This window comes from Nycticebus coucang, chromosome 8 (genome assembly GCF_027406575.1).
Source record: "Nycticebus coucang isolate mNycCou1 chromosome 8, mNycCou1.pri, whole genome shotgun sequence".
Lineage (NCBI taxonomy): Eukaryota > Metazoa > Chordata > Mammalia > Primates > Lorisidae > Nycticebus > Nycticebus coucang.
Genome location: NC_069787.1, coordinates 46,692,504 through 46,712,571, shown reverse-complemented (window position 1 = coordinate 46,712,571; position 20,068 = coordinate 46,692,504). Strand labels below are relative to the sequence as shown.

Genomic DNA, 20,068 nt, shown 5'->3' with positions numbered 1-20,068 from the left:
ATGAAAATAATAGGAAATACAGAGATGTGAGATTGAATCACAAATCAGTAAATTATTGAGTAAATGATGTGGAACACGCATGAGGAATTTCTCACATACGCAAGGAAATTTGGATCTGTGAGACTGCATCACAAATCAGTAAACTATTGAGTAAGTGACATGGAACATCACACTCAAAAATGAATTCTTAATTAAGACTCTGAAGTAAAGAACACTTAGTTATATATAGCTCCTAAAGTAAAAACATTAGAGAAGAAAATAATAAATTTGATTTTATACAAACTCACAAACTTTTGAAAGTTCAATTCACCTTACATAAGGTTCAAAAAACAGGAGGCATATTTGTAATATATAAAATAAAGCATCAGTATCCAAAATAAAAAATGCTTATGAATAAATAAGAAAAAGACAAACACCTCAATAGAAAAAAATGTCACATAAGTAAAAAGTCATTGGATATCACAGAACTGATTATTTGAATGAATATAAGGAAATAAAAATTATCATCAAATACTCATATAGCTGTAAATTAACAAAAGCAAGTACCACTTACCCTTATCACATACCAAACTGTTTGAAGGATGTAGAGAAGTAGAAACTGATATAAAATTAAGAAAACAAATGCACCAAAATTCATTTATCTCAATGGCTCTGGCTCAGGCTCAGTCATTCTCTAATCGTGCACTAACAGATTTAAGATACTGCCTGAAATATCTGCAATGGATTGATTTACACAATCAAAAAGACATATCCTTCTCCCCTATCTTAAATATTTACACACATACACATACGCACACACATCCACTGAGGTGTCCCTCAGTATCCAAGGAGGATTGGTTCTAGGACCCTTTGCAGATACCAAAATTCAGACACTCAAGTCCTTTATGGAAATGCCAGAGTACCTGTGTAGAACCTACCCATATCCTCCCATATACTTTAAACCACCTCTAGATGATTTATAATATCTAATACAATGTAAGTAGTTGTAATACTATATTTTTATTTGTATTAATTTGAATTATTACATAGTTATTTTTTATTATTTTTTTCCAAATACTTTCAACCCATTTTGGCTGAATTCACCAAAGCAGAACCCACGGACACTAAGAGCCAACTATCTCTATGTGTTGAATAGCTGTACATACACATGTATTTATATATTTTTAAAAGTACATGCGTATATTTACCACCACTACCATTTGTTTCTGACCTTTTCAACAAAATTTATGGTAAGAAAGAAACCCGAAATTTGGTGGGAAAAGAAATGAGCAAAACTCCTCATAAGACAAAGAGAATGCCGCAAAAAAGTATTATTTTGGAAAAATGCTGATCAAAAAGGATAGAAAAACCCATGGTTTCATTTGATTAGCCTTTAAAAAAAGATGTAGGAATATTATGATGATTTATTATAACTTTTATCTTCTATAAAAATAAAATTTATTATTCAAATTTTTATTTGAATAAGGCCCTTTAAAGCCAAAGAAAGCATCATCTGAGAACTACGATTTTTTTTTTCAATTTTTTTTATACTTTATTTTTTTAAAGGAAATGGGATTAAAGTCAATACTATATTGCAATGAATTCTAGCTATAATTATAAATTTAAAAAAGTCAAAACCCAGGACTCTAAATATGTTTTTTCAAAACACATTTTATTTCAAAATGCAATAGCCTTTATTTTTTAATGATTGCATTTTAGGATAACTATTTGAAGTCAGTTTCCTGCTTTGCAACATCAATTTTTAAAAAGCTGTGGGTCTTAAGTGAAAGAATATAAATTAATGCTAGTCCCCACTGGTGGATTTGAATATATAAGTTGTTATTTAAAGAAAATAACATGTTTTAAGTTTCCTACAAGAAGTTAGATCCAAACAAGCAGCGTGGATTCCATTCTTGTTGTATACCTTTATTTTTGCATCAATGCTGTATTTTTCTTTTCTCCAGTGTGCTTCTTGCTTCCTCAGTTTCTCCAGGTCATTTAGCAAGTCAGTGCAGCGGGTACTTAATTTCTCATTTTCCTCCTTCAGATTTTTTATAACTAGTCTGTTTTGCTCTTCTTTATTCTGTACACACTCCTTTGTGTCCTGTAGAACAGTACCAGAAGGGCCAATAAACAAACAAAAAAACCCACCAAAACATGAAAAAAATGTGAGAACTAATCAGCAAATATAAACTGTGCAGTTTTACCCTCATAGCAGCTTCTTCTATATTTGATAGCCAAGGTCACCTGTGTACTTTTATTGGCCTCTTTTCGTGCAGGTGGATGGGTCATATTTTTTCACTGGATGACAGCTTTGATGAGTACACATTTGCAGAGCCCATTAATTGATCAAGCTGCCTTTGATGCTGTCCCCAGCTATTTTTGAGACCCACACAGACATATCCTCCCAGACCTGGGTATTATCAATTAATAATGACAGTCCCATCAGAATCTAATTACAAGAAGCCACATATTCACACTCCTACTTTCTTAGCTCCATTTCCATCATTAACTATTTATCTGACAGTTATAAAGCTTGGAGTTCTAGCTTTAAAGCATCTTTATCAGAGTTTCTGCATGTGAAAAAACTGTAATGTATAGCAGGGCCTAAGGCAATTTTTCCTCCAAGCCTGTCACTTCCTGGGCCACAAAGGCTCACAAAGCTTAAAGCAGGACTTCAAAGCAACAGTCCTACAAAACTATGTACAAGTCAACATACCTTAACTTCTTGACTTTTATCTTTAAATTTCTTCTCCAAGTCACTGAATTCTTTCCTTAAAAAAGCATTTTCTTCATCTACTGCAATCTTCCGTTTTACAAGGTCATTTATTTACTGTTTTAGTAATGATTCTCTCTGTGGAAAAAAAATTTACTTATTGGTAAGCTTTTATTTTTAAGAAAAAAATATTTTATTTGAAAGGTTTTAGATTATGGTTACTAATATTAGGATTAACTAGCTTTCATATAATGTCTATAACCATAATTTTCATTTTTATATGACATACTTATGGATTTCCAACCGAAATATATAAGTATAATGCCTATTTATGATGAACACACAAAAACTGGACACCAAAAATTAAGCTATACTCAGAAATCAAACTTTCAGAATTGACATATATAAAGGAAAAAAAACCAAGATTTTACAAAATATTCTAATTAAAAAATGCATTTATAGCTTTAAATAATATTATATTTGGATATATAATATTTGGAAGAAAAAATTTTTGAAAAGCAACAATGACTTTTGAAGCATAAATCTTTAAAAAAAATGGCAAGATTTTTGGTACTAAAAAGATCTTGCTCTGTAAACAGAATATTAACAATATTATGACTGCCATAATTTTTAAATGAATGTTCAACGGCCATAGATAACTAAATGAAACCTATTTGGTAAACATACTCATGACTCATCCTTAAACTTCCCTCTTTTCTCTTCATAGCTTTTTCTCTCAGAAAATTCACCTTTTCTCAGCTTCTAGTCTTCCCCTGTCTGAAAACTATCCAATCCATAATGCAGCCCTCATTTTCTCAATAACAAATCTCATCCTTCCAACTTTCTATATAACATCTGCTACCTCAAACTAACTTGCTAAAATTGAAATCCATATACTGATACTATCTCTTTCTCAAACTTCAACTTTGGTCAACTCAGTCAATTCTCTCAATGAATATTTATTAAGTGTATCCTATCAAATTATTTGAAGCCTACAAGTCAGATTCAACAGCACCATTTGTCTCTCAACCAAAAAAAAAAGCATCAAGATAGTGATGCAAGTGCCCTTCACTTAGAGCTGAACAGAGACCCCATTTTCTGGGCATGAGCAGGCCCATAAACCAGTTGGATCACCATGTAAACCACCACTCCCAGGGAAGGGGTAAATGCCTAAAAATAGACCACATTCCTATATGATGGCAGTTTTAATACTAATTTCTCTGCCCACAAGCCTCTGGCACCAAACATATTTTAGACATACATTTGATCTCCCCAGACTCCTCTGCCTGCAGGGTAGGAAAAGCTGCATATATATCCTTAGATATCTGAAACCTGGGCTACCCAATCAAGATCTCCCTCCACTGTACCAGAGGGCTTTGCTATTTCCTTTCTCTCTTTCCTGTTTTTTTAAGAGACAGAGTCTCACTCTGTTGCCCTCAGTAGAGTACTGTGGCGTCACAGCTCACAGCAACCTCTAGCTATTGGGTTTAGGTGATTCTCTTGCCCCAGCCTCCCGAGTACCTGGGACTACAGGTTATTTCCTTTCTCTTACTGCTAATAAAATCTATGCTTTCACTTAGTCGTGGTGGCCTGTGAATTCATTTTTCAAATTTCTAAGACCAAGAACCCAGCAGAGAAATTCCAGTTACAATAGAAACATAATCTTTTAAAAGTAATAGTTCAGCAGACTTCTATTCCACTCGTATCTATCATTGAGGCTGATCTCTAAATATCAATTTACTTTGTACTATTTCCATATTTACTCTCTACCAAGCCATCTCCAAAGGACTTCAGGTTAAAGTGAATATGAGGGTATGATTCAGGATAAAATGAAAAGTAGATTTGAGTTTTAGGAATAAAGTGAAAATATTCCTATACTCTAATTTTTTTAAGTTGTAATGTTAATTGTTGATTTAATACTACTCCTATTTAAAAATACTTTAGACACTGAATATATACAGAAGTCATTTGTGATAAGTATGTAAAGAATAAAGAATAAAAGGAGCAGACTCTGTACCCACTATCACTCAGCCAAGAAACATAATTTCACCTTTAACTTGATAGTCCCCTGAATATCCGCTTACCTCCTACTCCCTTCATGGGTATCCACTATCCTGAAACTATAATTCTTTCTTTTCTCTCACTTTTCTTTATAGTTTGAAGACAGATACACAAACACCTATACACACACACATCTGACATACTATACAGCATGACTTATTTTTTGGAACTTATATTAATACATCAAATCAAACCATACATATGAATTATGTGGCTTGCTATTTTTGCTCAATATGTGTTCCCCAATAGATCTATAGAGATTAGCCCGTATCACAAAATCCCAAGACCAGAGATGTTGGCGTAGATGTGGAGAAAAGGGAATACTTCTACACTGCTGGTGGGAATGCAAATTAATACATTCCTTTTGGAAAGATGTTTGGAGAACACTTAGAGATCTGAAAATAGATCTGCCATCCAATCCTATAATTCCTCTACTAGGCAAATACCCAGAAGACCAAAAATCACAACATAACAAAGATATTTGTACCAGAATGTTTATTGCAGCCCAATTCATAATTGCTAAGTCATGGAAAAAACCCAAGTGCCCATCAATCCACGAATGGATTAATAAATTGTGGTATATGTACACCGTGGAATATTATGCAGCCTTAAAGAAAGATGGAGACTTTACCTCTTTCATGCTTACATGGATGGAGCTGGAACATATTCTTCTTAGTAAAGTATCTCAAGAATGGAAGAAAAAGTATCCAATGTACTCAGCCTTATTATGAAACTAATTTATGGCTTTCACATGAAAGCTATAACCCAGTTATAACCTAAGAATAGGGGAAAAGGAGGGGGGGGGAGTTGGGCAGAAGGAGGGTGATTGGTGGGATTACACCAGCGGTGTATCTTACAAGGGTATATGTGAAACTTAGTAAATGTGGAATGTAAATGTCTTAACACAGTAACTAAGAAAATGCCAGGAAGGCTATGTTAACCAGTGTGATGAAAATGTGTCAAATAGTCTATAAAACCAGTGTATGGTGCCCCATGATCACATTAATGTACACAGCTATGATTTAATAATAAAAATAATAATAATAAATTAAAATTTGGGAAAACAAAAAAGAATGAACATAGCTGCAATTCAATTATCTTGATGTAAAGTAATACTCCATTATACAAGTAATGCTATCATCTGCATGTTTATCCATCGCTCATCAGTAAATATTTCAGTTATTCTCAATTAAGGGAAAGGGGTATACAAACAATGCTGCTGTGAACACTCTCAAGCATGCCTCCAGATATACATGTGCAAGAATTTCTCCCAAGCAGTATTTTTTAAACTATAGTCTGCAATAAAGTGATGGGTCATTAAATCAATTTAGTGACCACTATCAGCATTTTTAATGGAGTAAAACAAAATAGAAAATATAAAAGTGATATGTATAAATACTTAGCATGAACAATGCCTATAAGAATAAACTTAAGAAATAAGCAGACATACTTCATAAAGTATTTCCTAAATATTTTCATGCTTAACTTGGGGTTTTTACTTTAATATTATTACACTCACATTTGATATAAACACTGATGTATGTTTACCTTAATTATACATAGTAGGGATAGCTATTAGTATATGAAACTTTTATTTTGTGTGTGTGTATGTTGGGTTATGAAATAAAATGTACTTCTTTCAGTATGGGGATCATATTAACTTAAGTTTTAGAAAGGTTTTCCCATTAAAAATAGTATGGTAAACTTAACAGGCACAGATAACATAAATGATATCAATAGCAAGACCTTTTATGAGATATATTTAGTATTTTAAATTTGGCATTTCAGTGAACTTAGTAATTCACAATGAAAAAAACACATATAATTTGTAAATAAACAAGCATAATAAGAAAATAAGTTGGGGCTCAGCGCCCATAGCTCAGTGAGTAGGGCGCCAGCCACAGACACCAAGGCTGGTGGGCTCAAGCCTGGCCTGGGCCTGCTAAATAACAATGACAACTGCAACCAAAAAAATAGCTGGGAGTTGTGGTGGGTGCCTGTAGTCCCAGCTACTCGGGAGGCTGAGGCAAGAGAATCTCTTCAGCCCAAGAGTTTGAGGTTGCTGTGAGCTGTGACATCACAGCACTCTACTGAGGGCAATATAGTGAGACTCTGTCTCAAAAAAAAATAATAATAACAATAAGTTGGTTAACTAAAACTATGATTATCAAATCACTTTATTACATTGCATAATATAGTTTGATATTATATTTTGCAGTAATTAAAGTAATAAGATAAAGATATACTCCCAAGAGAATTAAGAAATTAAATTCTCAAAAATTTATAAAAGTCTATATAATTCAACATATTTTCTTTATGTCCTCAAAAATCTACATGAAAAAATAAAAGCACAGGTATATACAGTTAAAGTTCACTTTAAAATTTAGCTTTATGAATCTTTTTCAATAAACCTTTTGAATAGAGTGGGGTACATCCTTAATGATCTGGCTTTAGTTGATATTAAAATAGCAAAGAGAACTCAGAGGAACCATAAAGCATAAGGGTGACAAGAGAAAGTATGTCTGGAACAAATAATTTATTATGGATAAGCCATAAAATGAATAATTCAAATCATGGTCAAGAGAATTCTATAAACTAAGAAGAGAATAACAGTAAGTATGAAGCAAGGGAAAAAACAAGGGTGACAGTATAAGACCTAAACACTACCAGGCAATACTTGAACATAGTTAATTTATTATCTATAGTGACCTACTTTGAAAATAGACATGAAAGCTTTAACAACAACAACAAAAAAAAAGCAGTAATGAAGTCACAACAATTAAAACAATGATAAATGGAGAAAGGAGAAGGACTAAGAGAATTATTTCAAACTGAGAACCAAATTACTCATGAGCTTCCTAGAAGGTAAGGCAAAAGGGAATTATAATGTTAAAGAGCAATCATCAGGGCAGAGCAAGCTGGTGGCTGAGAAACAGCTTCTTTGCAACCGGGAATGGTGAGACTGGGAGAGAAGACTCCAGAAAAATCCCTTTGGGGAGGCAGGGAGGCAGTGGGAGACTTCTAGACCCGAGGAAGAGGACGAAAGCAGTGGAGAGGTGGCACATGGTTGCATTCTGTATGAGGCCATGGTGGGTGTGGCAGCTGCAGCTACAACAGCAGCAAGTTTACAGAGAGAGAAGGCCTTCCCTGTGGGTTGTTTTTTTTTTTTGTTTTTTTTTTTTTTGGACTTGGGCACTCAGTTGAGTTACCTTGGGAGACCTTCAGTGAATGAGCAAGTGACTTTGAACAGTGCCCAGAGGCCAGTACTGAGACCAAGAGAAGAGTGGAGCTTTCATTGCTCAGGAATGGAGAGCTGCCTTGCAGCCTCTGCACTCAGGGGTGTAGAGAAAGACCAGCTTTAGTGCGCCTGATAAGCAGGCAGCCCCTTCGGGAGAGATCCCAATGACACCTGCTTTCCTGGGAAACCCTCTGCTTAGCCTAGGGTCATAGTTTTTCTTGGAAAGGTCAAAGCAGGCTGAGAGATTCAGGCTCTCAAGCCTCCAGGATTTAAGGGCAAAGCAGTCAGCAGAAGCCTCCAGTCTCCATCTTATACAGCTGTATCAATGTTGTTATTAGCATCTCCTACTATATATATATTTTCTCTCTCTCTCTGTCTATATATATATATATATATATATATATGTGATATGGTATGGTATATATGTATATATACCATACCATATCATATATATACAGAGACCTTTATTTTTTTCTTTCAACATTTCCCCCTACATTTTTTCTTCATTTTTCTTGTGTATATAACATTTCATTATTGCCTTCTTTAATAATAAGAACTCCATTTTTGCTAGTTTTTCTGCCCCTATTATTTGTTTTGAATCCCAAATTTACCCTGTAAGATTTTATGTTTGTTAATTTTGGTTTGATATATAGTATTTTTGTTTTTCTTCTCTGTTTGGTGGAGGTGGGGTCCTGTGTCTGCTTAGGCTGGCAATGAGCTGCAGATGTCAAGGACACCCAACCCAGCACCCCCATAGGTTGGGGGTTTTTAGCTGTGTGTCCAAGTACCCTACTATACACCTCTATTACTCCTGTTTCTCTCTTTTTGAGCCACTCTTCTTTTCGTCAATCTTCCCTTTTACTCACCCCCTTTCCTTTCTCTTTTTTCTTTTTTTTTTTTTTTTTTATATTTTATCCCTTCTTGGTCTTCAATATTTTCATCCTTTTAGTCCTGTACTAAAAGGACAAATCAACACCTTAGGTAAGAGTCATGGTTACTTAAAGAGCAAGAGGAAGTGAAAGGATGAAAACAGGCAAGAAGAAAACACTCATGAGGAAGACACAGCAGAAAAATCTGGCAACATAAAAAACCAGACCAAAGCAATCCCCACAAGGGACCATAAGGTAGCTATTGCAAAGGATTCTACTTATGAAGAATGTAAGAAATGACAGAAGGGGAATTTAAAATACCGATGATAAAAACAATGAAGGAAATTGCTGAGAAAGTGGAAAATTTCCAAAAGGAAATCAAAAAACAGAAATTAAATAAGAGATGAATGATATGAAGAATACAGAAAGGACATAGCAGAGCTGAAGGAATTGAAGCAGTCAATTAGGAAACTTAAAGATGTAGCAGAAAGTAACAATAACAGATTAGACCATGCAGAAGAATCTCAGGGGTAGAGGACAAAGCTTTTGAACTAACTCAGTTAAAGAGTCAGAAAAAAATAAAAAAGAAGAAGAGAGAGAGAGAAAGTGGAATGCTCACTGACAGAATTATGGGACTTCATGAAGCATTCAAACATGTGAGTTATAGGTGTCCCAGAAAAGGAAGAAGAACACCCCAGGAGAATGGAAGCCATACTAGAGAGTATTATGAATGAAAAATTCCCAAACATCACCAAAGATTCAGACACACTCTTTTCAAAGGGATATCAGACCCTAGGTCGCCTGAACTCAAATAGAGCTTCTCCAGGACACATTGTGATGAACATGTCCAAAGTCAAGGCAAAAGAAAAGATTCTGCAAGCCCCAAGGAGTAAGAACCAATTGATCGACTTGGGAAAATCCATCAGGGTGACAGCAGACTTCTCTAATGAAACTTTTCAAGCCAGAAGACAATGCTCATCTACCTTTAATTTACTTAAACAAAACAATTTCCAGACCAGAATTCTATATCCTGCTAAGCTAAGCTTCAAAATTGACAAAGAAATCAAATGCTTTACTGATCTGCAAACATTAAGGAAGTTTGCCACAAGACCATCTCTACAGGAAACACACAGATCTACTCTACATGCTGACGTCACAATGGACCACCAGCAAAGCACCCAGAAAATAAAGGACAAAACCAGCTTCCACAATGATGTGAAAGATAAAACTAGGCAACTGGACTTTCACAAAATAACATGAATAGAACGCTATCACATTAATAAATGTTAATGGCTCGAATTCCCTACTAAAGGGACATAGATTTGCTGATTGGATTAAAAAACACAAGCCATCCATTTACTGTCTGCAGGAAACATACCTAGCCTCAAAGGATAAATTAAAACTCAGGGTTGAGGGATGGAAAACAATTTTTCATACAAATAAAATTCAGAAGAAAAGAGGGATTACAATCTTATTTTTGGATACAAGTGAATTTAAAGAAACTGAAGTCAAAAAAGACAAAGATAGACACTTCATATTGGTCAAGGGAAAAATACAATGAGAAGACATTTCAATTCTAAATATTTAGGCACCCAACTTAAATGCTCCCAGATTCCTGAAACAAATCTTAGAATTATGTCTCAGCAATATGATATCCTGTAACACCATAATAGCAGAGGTCTTTAATACTCCTGTAACAGAGCTGCACAGATCCTTTAAACAGAAACTAAACAAAGATACAAGGGACTTAAATGTGACCCTAGAATAACTGTCCTTGATAGACGTATATGGGATACTCCATCCAAAAGCTAAAGAATATACATTCTTTTCATCAGCCCATGGAACATTCTCCAAAATTGATCATATCTTAGGACACAAAACAAACTTCAACTAAATCAAAAGAACTGAAATTTTACCTGATATCTTCTCAGACCACAAGGCATTGAAAGTGGAATTCAACAAAAATGCTCAACCCCACACAAAGGCATGGAAATCAAACAACCTAATGCTAAATGACAGTTGGGTGTAGGAAGAGATAAAAGAGGAAATCACTTAACTTCCTTGAGCATAACAACAATGAAGACACAAGTTACCAAAACCTGTGGGATACAGCAAAAGCAGTCCTAAGAGGAAAATTTATTGTATTAGATGCCTACATCTAAAAAGTACATCAACAAACTCACAAACCATCTTATGGAATTGGAAAAAGAAGAATACAATCCTAAACCCAGCAGAAGAAATGAAATATCCAAAATTAAATCAGAGATTAACAACATTGAAAACAAAAGAGTCATTCAGAAAATTAATTAAACAAAAAGTCTTTTTTTTTTAATAAAAAAAAATAGATAAACCTTTAGCCAGACTAACTGGACACAGAAAAGTAAATCTGTAGTAACTTCAATCAGAAATGATAAAGGGGAAGTAACAACAATGCTACAGAGATACAGGAGATCATCTCTGAATACTACAACAAATTCTATGCCCAGAAATTTGTAAAGTGAAGGAAATGGATCGATATCTAGAATCACATCCTCTCCCTAGACTTAACCAAGAAGAAAGAGACATCCTGAATAGACCTATTTCAAGCACTGAGATCAAAGAAACAATTAAAAATTCTCCCAACAAAAAAATGCCCTGGTCTGGATGTCTTCACACCAGAATTCTATCAAACCTTCAACAAAGAGCTTATACCTATACTGCAGAAATTATTCCAAAAAACTGAGAAGGAAGGAATCTTCCCCAACATGTCTACAAAGCAAACATTACCCTGATATGAAAACCAGGAAAAGGCCCAACTAAAAAAGAGAACTTCAGACCAATTTCACTAATGAATAAATACACAAAAATCCTCAACAAAATTCTAGCCAACAGATTACAGCTTCTCATTATAAACAGTCACATCATGACCAAGTAGCTTTCATCTCAGGGATGCAAGGCTGGTTTAACATACACAAATCCATAAACGTAATTCACTACATCAGCAGAAGCAAAAACAAAGACCATATGATCCTCTGAATAGATGAAGAAAAAGCATTTGATAAAATTCAACATCCTTTTTAAATTAAAACCCTGAAGAATATAGGCATAGGTGGCACATTTCTTAAACTGATTGAAGTTATCTACAAAAATCCACAGCTAATATTTTACTGAATGGAGTAAAACTGAAAGCTTTTCCATTTAGAAATAGAACCAGCCAGGGTTATCCTCTATCACCACTACTATTCAACACAGTGCTGAAGGTCTAGCCATTAAATCAGGACAGAGAAGGAAATAAAGGGCATCCAATGGGAGAAGAGGAAGTCAATCTCTTCCACTTCGCTAACGCTATGATCTTATACTTAGAGAACCCCAAAGACTCACCCACTAGATTCCGGGAAGAAACCAAAAAATACAGTAATATCTCAGGATATAAAATCAATGTCCACAAATCAGTAGCCTTTGTATACACCAAGGCTATAAAATCTGGTCCACAAATCAGTAGCCTTTGTATACACAAGAGCCAAGATGAGAAGGTAATTAAGGACACAATTCCCTTCACAGTAGCTTTAAAGAAAATGAAATACCTAGGAATATACCTAACAAAAGAGGTGAGGAAACTCTATAAAGAAAATTACAAAACCCTAAGAAAAGAAAAAACAGAAAATATTAACTAATGGAAGAACATACCATGCTCATGGCTGAGAAGAATCAACATTGTTAAAATGTCTATACTTCCCAAAGCAATCTACAGGTTCAATGCCATCCCATTAAAATACCAACATCATACTTTCAAGACTTGGAAAAAATAATTCTTCATTTTGTATGGAACCAGAAAAAAACCTGAATAGCTAAGGCAATTCTTAGCAATAAAAATAAAGCCAGGGGCATCAGCCTATCAGACTTTAGGCCATACTACAAGGCCATAATGATTAAAACAGCATGGTATCGGCACAGAAATAGAGACCTAGACATCTGAAACCACATAGAAAACTGTGAGATGAAACTAACATCTTATAGCCACCTAATCTTTGATAAACCAAACAAGATTACATGCTAGGAGAAAGAATCCCTATTCAAAATGGTTGTGGGAGAACTGGATAACGACATGTAAAGAACTAAAACTGGACCTGAACCTTTCTCCACTCACAAAAATTGATTCAAGACGGATAAAAGATCTAAATCTGAGATATAAAACAACAAAAGTCCTCAGAGAAAGTGTGGGGTAAACACTTAAAGATACTAGCCTGGGGAAAGACTTTATGAAGAAGACTTCCATGGCAATTGCAACAGCAACAAAAATAAACAAATAGGACTTAATTAATCTGAATAGCTTCTGTACAGCTACGGACAAAACAACCAAAGCAGACAACCTTCAGAATAGGAAAATATATTTGCATATTATGAATCAGACAAAAGCTTGATAACTAGGATCTACATAGAACCCAAAGTAATCAACATGAAAAAAGCCAACAACCCCTCTTATCAATGGGCAAGAGAGATAAACAGAACTTTCTCTAAAGAAGATACATGAATGGCTAACAAACATAAGAAAAAATGCTCATTGTCTCCAAACACCAGAGAAAGGTAAATCAAAACCACCCCAAAATATCACCTAATCCCAGTGAGAATGGCCCACGTCACAAAATCTCAAAACTGCAGATGCTGGTGTGGATATGAAAAGAAGGGAACACTTTTACACTGCTGGTGGGACTGCAAACTAATACAACCTTTTTGGAAGGAAATATGGAGAATCCTCCAACAACTCAAACTAGACCTCCCATTTGATCCTACAATCCCATTACCTGGCATCTAGCCAGAAGGAAAAAAAAATCATTTTATTATAAGGATATCTGCACTAGACTGTTTATCACAGCTCAATTTACAATTGCCAAAATATGGAAATGGCCTAAATGCCCACCAACCCAGAAATGGATTAACAAGTTGTGGATATGAAACCATGGAATACTATTCAGCCATTTAAAAAGATGGAGAGTTTACATCTTTTGTATTAAACTGGATGGAATGGAACACATTATTCTCAGTAAAGCATCACAAGAATGGAGAAGCAAGAATCCTGTGTACTCCATTCCGATATGAGGACAACTGATGACCTAGTATATGGTGGGGAGTGGAGGGAAGTGGGTGCAGGGAGAGGGAAGTGGTTGGGTAGGGGGTTATGGGGTGTGACACACCTCTTGGGGATGGGTCACAATTATAAAGGAACTTTACCTAACAAATGAAATCAGTGTAACCTGGTTCTCTGTACCCTCAATAAAGCCCCAACAATTAAAAAAAAAAAAGAGCAATCATCATATAATTAAAATGCAATATACTAGGTTATCAGAACTCATGTTTTTAATAGCAATACTAGAAGAAAAATGGCATTATATTATTTTATAACTAACAATGGCAAGGCTAAAGCATAATCTTATCCCAAAAAGTTTCATGGAAATTCTTTAAACTAGTTATTATTGTTTAAGCTACTTATTATTGAGAGATTACACTTCTATAAGTTTTTCTGCAGCCGCTAAAAAGAACAGGGTATATGTGTGTGATACTTTACAGTTGTTACTCTATTCCATAGTTATAAATCTTGAAAATTAAGAGCTATTTATTCAGCGAAAATGAAAAAAAAAAATTCAATGGGGAGACTTCCAGTTCCCAGTCCAGCACGAACAATTGCAATCAGTGTAACCTGGCTTATTGTACCCTCAATGAATCCCCAACAATAAAAAAAAAAAAAAAAGGAAACATGAAAGCTGTCCCATCCACTCACACAGTAAGAAAATAGCTGAAAAGACTGAGAATCAACAACTCTTCTTAGATCATCAGAGAACTGAGATCATCATACAAACCAGTGCTCCCCAAATAAAGAGACAGGTGGATACAGAGAATAACAACTTACTGGATCAGAAGCCCAGGAGCAAAACACTCCACAGGGATCAATATACTGTAACTTCTCTGACCTTATTTAAAGTCTTTCCCTCTTTTACTAAAATTTGTCTTCCTCTCACTCATGCCCATTAGTATCAGAAAATAATCTTTTTTCAAAATTATCATCATTTAAAGTTTTCCCTCTTTTACATTAAATATTCATATCTCAAGGTCAAAACTTGTCTCCCAAGTGTCAGATCTATGCTTCTAACAGTTTGGTAAAAATCTCTAAATGGAATTCCTATTACTAAAATACAAACTAAAAATCTCAAAACTTTAGCCTCAAAACAAGTTATACTTCCTGAAAATAACCTTCCTCCTGATAATAATGCCACTGTTCTCCTGGTTTCTCAAGACAGAAAACCTGAGAATCATTTTCAAATTACTGTCATGTATTTACCACTGTTCCATTTACATACCTTTTAATTCTTGTAAACGTAATAATTCAGGTTTAAGTCACTACTTAAGACTATGAAATAACCTCCTAATAGATCATCCAACATAAAATAAGTCTTATTTTGGCCTATAGTCTTATATATTACCTATGAAGTAAACTATATAAATTTCAATATTACCCAAACATACTACCCTACACTGCTGTTTTCACGCATTTTTCCTACTATTTATGATACCTTTATGAAAGCTTATAAATCCTCCAAAAATCTCTTCCTCCTGAAACCTCTTTGGAAGTAAGATCTTTTCACTGAATTTAATCTCTCCTTCCTTTGAATCTTTGCAACATCTTGCACCATAATACATTCCTTTTATTCTATTTCAATCATACTTTCAACAATATTCAAAGAGCATCTGTTATAAGCCAGGCAATATAAATATTAGGTGCTGGGTATAGAAAGTCAGTAAGAGAGAAATGGATACCACCCTCATTGAGCCTATAAACTAGTATTGAAGGTAAGGTTATTTACATCTTACTTATATCCTCACCCTAATCCTCAAAAGGATTCAAAAATCATTAAAGGCAAGGTATGTAACTTTGAATTTTCCATGACACCATCACAAGACAATATATACATTTAACAAAATATTCTATTGAGCGTAACTAAAAATATATCTCATAGAAAGTTATGACCATTATTGCAAAAAAAATGTGTAAAATTTAAGCTAAGAAATTTGGGGCCCTAAAAAGCAAATAATTTATCTTAAGGTAATTTATTATTTTATACATGTGTATATAAGCTATGTGAGTCTACTCAAAAAGATAAATAATGAAATAATGAAATCTCTACCAAGGAAGCAGAGCAGAAAAAGAATTTAGTAAAGAAAGGGGGGGAAACACATTCAATTACAAAAGCCAACATCTTTTTTTAATGGTATGTTATAGCCATCCACAACTGGTAAACTGAAGAGCATTCACCAAAAGGAGTGCAAAATTAACTCCAAAGGATATTAAAAGGAGTACAAAATTAACTCCAAAGGATGTTAAAATGAGTACCAAAATCCATTCTCCTCCATAGAACAGAGTTGTTAACTGAGAAACAAGACTATTCAGCCTCAATCTAAATTTTCTCAAACCCCCTAAATCGTGGAGTGACCAAGTACTTTTCCCAATGAAATGTTAATAAAAATGATGTCTGCTACTTCTGTCTCATAAGATTGTATACATTAGTCAGCTTAGTTTGGCCCAATTAATACACCATGCACGTGGCAATTTTTACCTGTTTTATAAAGCATTTTGATACTGTTTGATACTCAGGTGGCAAATACAATTGTTTCTTTCTAGAATAAGCTGATTTAAATGTTATTCTTAACATTTTATCATTATACTACCAATTATGACACTGTCTGTACCAATTATGACATTGTCTGCAAGAAAAACACAACTTTGGAGAAGTTATAAATTTCAAATTGATAAGTCATATTGGAATCTTCATTCCACTTAGAAAGAATTTATGTGAATGCAGGATGAAACTCTTAGTCCTTTAATAAAACAACTTTAAAATAATAACTGATCATAGATCCACGTTCTTATGACCCTTTCATTGTTTAGTAAGGAAAGCAAATTCAGAAGTCAGAAGAGTATAGTAGCATAGGGGTACCTCCATTAAAACCAGACAAATTATAGTTAATAGAGTCCATAATGAACACTTGAGTAGAAAATGAATTAAAGTATTATATAATGATATAGGCCATTCTTACAATACATTTCTTTTACTTCTGTTTTTGAGTTGTTTGTTTGTTTTTGAGACAGAGTCTGACTCTGTCTCCCCAGCTTGGAATGCCATGGGTGTCAGCCTAGCTCACAGCAACCTTAAACTTCTGGGCTCAAGGTATCCTCCTGCCTTGGCCTCCCAAATACCCGGGACTATAGGCATCCTGACTAATATTTCTGTTTTTAGTAGACGTGAGTCTAGCTGTTGCTCAGTCTAGTCTCAATCGACTCAGCTCAAGGGATCCTCCCTACCCCTGCCTCCCAGAGTGCTAAGATTACAGGCGTGAGCCATTGTGATGTTTCTATCTTGAAAATGGTTTTTAGACTGACCACATGTACTTTTGTAATGATAATATACTGATTATACAATCACAATTTTACATATTATACATATTTATATAATTATGTACATAATTATTTCTAATTATATAATTTACTATTATATGTAAAAGACAGTATTGTACTAATTAAAGAAAAACAGGTGTTTAAACAACGACATGCTCACACAAGAAAAAACTATTAAATTCAAGTGGGGGGAAGGGAGGAGAGGGGAGGAGGTTGGTAAGCTCTCACCTAGCAAGCGCAATATAGGGGTATACTGTGGGTGAAGGGCTCAACTGCAATTTGGACTTTACCTAATGCAAACAACATAACCTAATTGTTTATACCAATATATTAATCTGAAATTTTAAAAAAAGCAGACGTTTTAGAGGCGGCGCCTGTGGCTCAAGGAGTGGGGCGCCGGTCCCATATGCCAGAGGTGGCGGGTTCAGACCGAGCCCCTGCCAAAAACCAAAATAAATAAATAAATAAATAAATAAATAAAAGAGTAAACAGAATAACCTCGATTATTGTTGATATTTTCTATAAATAAATCCATGCAAAAGTTTTCAACCTTCAGAAGTGAATAACTCCTAATTTATAAAGGTAAAATTCCACAGAACAATAAGAGCTAGATACTGTTATAGAACTGTAACATTACCTGAAGAGTTTTAATATATAAATATCATGACCTAATAATTCAGAAAACATATAACAGGCTACAAGCAAATACAATAATGAAGAATGATCTGACTAAAGTGATTTCAAAATAGTAATGCTTTACACATAATCACCCTGACATTATTAATGAACATTACCTCAGAAATTTGAAAATAATTTTAACAATCTACTAACCAAGGCAAATATAATAATTTTTAATATTTATTATAACACCAACCTGTTCCAATTTTGTATTTTAGCATCCTTGACTTGCAGGATTTCTAGAACTTTTCTGTCTTTTGCTTCAGATTTCTGTTTTTCTCTAGATACAAAAATATATACACACCAAGAGATTATTGGTCATAATTCATAGCTAATAGTTTAAATTTTTACATCCTAATAAATATCCCTTTAAAATATAGAAAATTAAATCATCTTGTGTTGACAGCTCTTTCAGAATTAATCAAAAACCATATGGCAAGCAACAGTAACTTACAACTGTTGACAACTTCATGCTATAAAAAAGTTTAGTTTCCATATTTAGATATATGATTTAAAAACACATAAAACATGGTTTAACTTTCACTGTAATAACCATAATATCATCAATTCAAAAATAATTTAAATACAGTAAACAGATTAGTAAATATTAGTTAAGTTAAAGATTTTATATACAAAGTTGTATTAGGGATAAACTGTTACCATTTTTAAGGGAGAGTTCCAAAACAGAGAGAGGCACAGATTTACTAATAATCAAGATTCCATAACACTGGAATATCTGGATTTCTGACACCTTTTATACGTTTCTAGTCTCTGAGAATACCACGAAATATACTAAATGGTAGTTAAATAATCAATCTACCCAGAAGAAAATAAATCGTTTTATCATAAGGACATCTGCACTAGAATGTTCATTGCAGCTCAATTCACAATTGCCAAGATGTGGAAGCAACCCAAGTGCCCAACAACCCATGAATGAATTAATAAACGGTGGTGTATGTATACCATGGAAAACTATTCAGCCATAAAAACATGGAGACTTTACATATCTTTCCGGAAAACATAAAATCATACTACTTTCAAATAATGACTATCTTCTAAAAATAAACAAATACAACTTTAGAAATGAAAATGAAGGGAAAGGAAAGGAAAAAACAGGGCTCAAGATATTACATAATCAGGCTGTCACTGGTCAATTTACATCATAAATAAGGAGAAATTTATTAGACACTGATTTATATTTTTAAAAATTTTTAAAAATAGATGTAACAAATATGTATGTGTATGTACCTAAATGACCCAAGAATCAAAGAGTGTACAGATAAGAAAAAAGGAAAGTACCTTCACCTCTTACTGTATTTTACTGAAAGTCTTATAAGCACAAAGGCATATGAGAAGGAGCACCAGTCAAAAGAACATTCCACCGGTTATGAGAGATAAGCTGAAGGTAGAATAGTTCATTAAAAAATTTAGTATGATGTAAGCAATCCAATTTGTACAAATAATCAACACACTGAAATGGGCATAAATATATTTATGATCTATATACAAAATACTTAATAAAAATAAATAAAAATTAAAAATTAAAAAATTAAAAAAAAATTTACAATAGACTTTCAATAGGTTAGCATCATTAAGTTCATACTTCACCCACCCTCTCTTCTCTAAATATATTTTATTAAAAGAAAAAAAATATATAAAAAATTAAAGTGACACAACAACATCCCTGAGGATCATGAACTAAACAGAAATATACAGATTTGAATGAGGATGAAGCTGTTCTTTGCTGTCCTCCAGATCTAGACACGGGCTGAGGCGGAAAGGAGCTTGACTTCCCATGGTAATAGAGATAAAAAGTGATTTGCTCAATATGTAGAAGCATAGCCAGGCTCACTGCTTGCAACCAAAGACTGGGGTGGGAAAGCTAACTCATGAATGGAAGCTGGATAAAACAACTTTCCGTCCTTACCTAAAACTAAAACTTATATGAAAGTAAAGTATGGCAAAAGTTTATAGATACAGCAACGCAATCAGGAGTTGAGTCAAAGCATTCTGCCACTGAGGCTAAACTTGTGCTGGTACTAGCTATAAGAGCCCCCCAAACAATCAACATAAAACCTATTTCAGAAAGGGAGCAGAAGTGA

At 34.0% G+C, this 20,068-nt stretch overlaps 1 pseudogene; it reads right to left on the bottom strand.

Moving 5' to 3' along the window:
- LOC128591323 (centlein-like) overlaps nucleotides 1-18,239 on the bottom strand; it is a 53,602-nt pseudogene extending 35,363 nt beyond the window's left edge.
- Nucleotides 18,240-20,068: the final 1,829 nt, after the last annotated feature.